Below are 5,301 nucleotides of genomic sequence, written 5' to 3' on the forward strand. Positions count from 1 at the left end.
TCATTTGAACCTACCGACTTCGCCCTATCCAATGCCTCAATCAACTCTGCCTCATATTCTTAATAGATTTCGTATATCTGATCGTACACCACTAACAAATCTTCTTTTTCAAGCTTTCCTCCAACTTGCCCCCACCGATGATTGCCTCGTGGTAGACTTTGGACGTAGCCATATCAGCCTCGAGCTTAGCAAGACGTACTGAGGAGTATGCTGCAGTTTTGCGCTCTTTAGGGGCTTTTTTGAGAATATGGAAAGATCACTTCTGCAATCTCTACAATGGCGATGACGAAGACGAAGCCAACCCCACCCAAAGACAGATTGCACCATTCAATATTGATGATGAAGGCCAACATTTCCGTCCCCCCGACCTGGAAAAAGTCAAGGCAGTCATATCCAAGCTTAAGTCAAACAAAGCCGCTGGAGCTGACGGCCTTGCTGCCGAACTATTTGAAGCGGCAGGAGATGACCTGGTTAGGAGTATGCACCAACTCATCTGCCGAATATGGTCGGAGGAAAGCATGCCTACAGAATGGAACCTCAGCATCGTATGCCCGATCCTTAAGAAAGGAGACCTTCTAACCTGCACCAACTACAGAGGAATCAGCCTCCTTAACATCGCTTATAAGATCCTCTCTGCCGTACTATGTGAGCGTCTGAAGCCATTCGTCAACAATCTGATAGGTCCTTATCAGTGTGGTTTAGACCAGGAAAGTCCACCATCGATCAAATATTCACATTACGGCAGATCTTGGAAAAAACCCAGGAACAACAAATCGATACCCACCACCTGTTCATCGATTTTAAAGCCGCGTATGACAGTATCTACAGAGATGAATTGTATAGAGCTATGTCTAGTTTTGACATCCCTGCAAAGCTCGTCCGGCTGTGCAGGATGACCATGGAGAATGCACGCTGCTCCGTCAGAGTCGGTAAAAACCTAACCGAAGCATTTGATGTCGAAAAAGGTTTTAGACAAGGCGACGCACTGTCATGCGATTTCTTTAATTCCTTGAAAGAATTATACAGAACTCAAACGTCAACACCAGAGGCACTATCTTTCAAAAGTCCGTCCAGCTGCTTGCATATGCCGACGATATTGACATAATCGGAATAACTCAGCGTGATGTCAATGGCGCTTTTGTAAGCATTGAAACGGAAGCGACAAAAATGGGTTTAAGGGTCAATGAGGGCAAAACCAAGTATACGCTGTCGTCAAAAAAGGACACTCAACACCGACGCATTGGACAAAACGTCACCATCGACAGCCATAACTTCGAGGAAGTAAAGGACTTCGTCTACCTAGGCTCCGCTTTAAACACGGACAACAACATCAGCGCTGAAATCAAACGGAGAATATTACTCTTGCCAACCGCTGCTACTTTGGTTTGAGAAGGCAATTGACCAGCAAAACCCTCTCTCGAGCAACTAAGGTGTCCCTATACAAGACCCCTATCATCCCAGTCCTGCTATATGGTGCAGAAGCATGGACTTTAACGAAGGCGGATGAAAACATCTTGGATTGTTTCGAGAGAAAAGTTCTTCGTGCGATTTTTGGTCCCGTGTGTATTGATGGTGATTAGAGAAGAAGATACAACAACGAGCTTTACGGGTTGTACAAGGACGCTAGCCTAGCCAAGAGAGTGAAGGTGCAGCGCCTGAGATGGCTAGGTCACGTGGGGCGCATGGACAACAATGCTCCGGCCCGGAAAGTTTTCGACTCCAACCCAGAGGGACGGCGCAGTAGAGGAAGACCTCGTCTGAGGTGGCGCAACCAAGTGGAAGGGGACCTCAATCAACTTGGCGTGTGCAACTGGAAGCAGCGAGCTAAGGATAGAGCTGGCTGGCGAAGCTTGTTGATTGAGGCCCAAATCCACAGCGGATTGTAGCCGCCTTACGGCGCTGGTCACCCTAAGTAAGTAAGTAAGATGCACATGTATTTTCGGTGCAGCTCTGCATGCAGCGATGCGGGCAGATATGCCGCACATCTGGAGTGCCGCCATAAGGGAGTGTTTCACTCCCATAATTTTGGAAAACGGCATTAGAGGTACAGGAATGGGTGTTTGAAGAAACCAGTGAGTCATTTTTTTTCATTTTTACAAAGTAGTGTTAGTTACAGAAACACATATGCGTTGAACCAGGGATGGAGTGCAGTAAGATAGTTGTTCGCAATGCACAACGTTTCATCTATTTGAAAATTTTTTACGAAACACGTTATTTTTGTTTTTTTTTTAAATAAAAAAACTAAAATATTGGCATTTAAGCATTAAATACATTTGCTTAAAAATGTAAAAGTACTTAAATGAAAATTTTCAAACATATTTCTGGCTTAATTTAAGCTTAATTTTTTGATCTTAAAAACAATTCAGCCATATTTATAAAAGAATCTTAAATGTTGTTTAACGTTAAACAAAATCTAAATAGCTTTTAAGTACAAAATGTGTATTTATAAAAAATGTACACATTTAAGCAACGTGCTTTAAGCCTGGTACGCTGTTCGCGCTAAATTTTAGCCAAGATAAAAATCCCATACAAGTTATCGATAATTTGTATGGGACTCATTTTAGCTCGGATAAAATTTTTCGATAATTTGTATGGGAGCTAAAATTTAGCTCGAACAGCGTACCAGGCTTAAAGCACGTTGCTTAAATGTGTACATTTTTTATAAATACACATTTTGTACTTAAAAGCTATTTAGATTTTGTTTAACGTTAAACAACATTTAAGATTCTTTTATAAATATGGCTGAATTGTTTTTAAGATAAAAAAATTAAGCTTAAATTAAGCCAGAAATATGTTTGAAAATTTTCATTTAAGTACTTTTACATTTTTAAGCAGATGTATTTAATGCTTAAATGCCAATATTTTAGTTTTTTTATTTAAAAAAAAACCAAAAATTACGTGTTTCGTAAAAAATTTTCAAATAGATGAAACGTTGTGCATTGCGAACAACCATCTTACTGCACTCCATCCCTGGTTCAACGCATATGTGTTTCTGTAACTAACACTACTTTGTAAAAATGAAAAAAAATGACTCACTGGTTTCTTCAAACACCCATTCCTGTACCTCTAATGCCGTTTTCCAAAATTATGGGAGTGAAACACTCCCTTATGGCGGCACTCCAGATGTGCGGCACATCTGCACGCATCGCTGCATGCAGAGCTGCACCGAAAATACATGTGCATCTTACTTACTTACTTAGGGTGACCAGCGCCGTAAGGCGGCTACAATCCGCTGTGGATTTGGGCCTCAATCAACAAGCTTCGCCAGCCAGCTCTATCCTTAGCTCGCTGCTTCCAGTTGCACACGCCAAGTTGATTGAGGTCCCCTTCCACTTGGTTGCGCCACCTCAGACGAGGTCTTCCTCTACTGCGCCGTCCCTCTGGGTTGGAGTCGAAAACTTTCCAGGCCGGAGCATTGTTGTCCATGCGCCCCACGTGACCTAGCCATCTCAGGCGCTGCACCTTCACTCTCTTGGCTAGGCTAGCGTCCTTGTACAACCCATAAAGCTCGTTGTTGTATCTTCTTCTCCAATCACCAACAATACACACGGGACCAAAAATCGCACGAAGAACTTTTCTCTCGAAACAATCCAAGATGTTTTCATCCGCCTTCGTTAAAGTCCATGCTTCTGCACCATATAGCAGGACTGGGATGATAGGGGTCTTGTATAGGGACACCTTAGTTGCTCGAGAGAGGGTTTTGCTGGTCAATTGCCTTCTCAAACCAAAGTAGCAGCGGTTGGCAAGAGTAATTCTCCGTTTGATTTCAGCGCTGATGTTGTTGTCCGTGTTTAAAGCGGAGCCTAGGTAGACGAAGTCCTTTACTTCCTCGAAGTTATGGCTGTCGATGGTGACGTTTTGTCCAATGCGTCGGTGTTGAGTGTCCTTTTTTGACGACAGCGTATACTTGGTTTTGCCCTCATTGACCCTTAAACCCATTTTTGTCGCTTCCGTTTCAATGCTTACAAAAGCGCCATTGACATCACGCTGAGTTATTCCGATTATGTCAATATCGTCGGCATATGCAAGCAGCTGGACGGACTTTTGAAAGATAGTGCCTCTGGTGTTGACGTTTGAGTTCTGTATAATTCTTTCAAGGAATTAAAGAAATCGCATGACAGTGCGTCGCCTTGTCTAAAACCTTTTTCGACATCAAATGCTTCGGTTAGGTTTTTACCGACTCTGACGGAGCAGCGTGCATTCTCCATGGTCATCCTGCACAGCCGGACGAGCTTTGCAGGGATGTCAAAACTAGACATAGCTCTATACAATTCATCTCTGTAGATACTGTCATACGCGGCTTTAAAATCGATGAACAGGTGGTGGGTATCGATTTGTTGTTCCTGGGTTTTTTCCAAGATCTGCCGTAATGTGAATATTTGATCGATGGTGGACTTTCCTGGTCTAAACCACACTGATAAGGACCTATCAGATTGTTGACGAATGGCTTCAGACGCTCACATAGTACGGCAGAGAGGATCTTATAAGCGATGTTAAGGAGGCTGATTCCTCTGTAGTTGGTGCAGGTTAGAAGGTCTCCTTTCTTAAGGATCGGGCATACGATGCTGAGGTTCCATTCTGTAGGCATGCTTTCCTCCGACCATATTCGGCAGATGAGTTGGTGCATACTCCTAACCAGGTCATCTCCTGCCGCTTCAAATAGTTCGGCAGCAAGGCCGTCAGCTCCAGCGGCTTTGTTTGACTTAAGCTTGGATATGACTGCCTTGACTTTTTCCAGGTCGGGGGGACGGAAATGTTGGCCTTCATCATCAATATTGAATGGTGCAATCTGTCTTTGGGTGGGGTTGGCTTCGTCTTCGTCATCGCCATTGTAGAGATTGCAGAAGTGATCTTTCCATATTCTCAAAAAAGCCCCTAAAGAGCGCAAAACTGCAGCATACTCCTCAGTACGTCTTGCTAAGCTCGAGGCTGATATGGCTACGTCCAAAGTCTACCACGAGGCAATCATCGGTGGGGGCAAGTTGGAGGAAAGCTTGAAAAAGAAGATTTGTTAGTGGTGTACGATCAGATATACGAAATCTATTAAGAATATGAGGCAGAGTTGATTGAGGCATTGGATAGGGCGAAGTCGGTAGGTTCAAATGAGGCAAAAACGGTGGCTCCGACAAACTTTTCAGCGGTTTCATCATCACATATAGCTATTCAATTGCCAAGAATAGATTTGCCTAAATTTGATGGGTCGTATGTGGCTTGGCGAGCTTTTCACGATAGGTTTCAGTCCATTGTACACAATAACACATCTATTGATGATATCGATAAATTACATTTTTTGTGTCTTCA

The sequence above is a fragment of the Episyrphus balteatus genome, chromosome 1 (assembly GCF_945859705.1).
Source record: "Episyrphus balteatus chromosome 1, idEpiBalt1.1, whole genome shotgun sequence".
NCBI lineage: Eukaryota > Metazoa > Arthropoda > Insecta > Diptera > Syrphidae > Episyrphus > Episyrphus balteatus.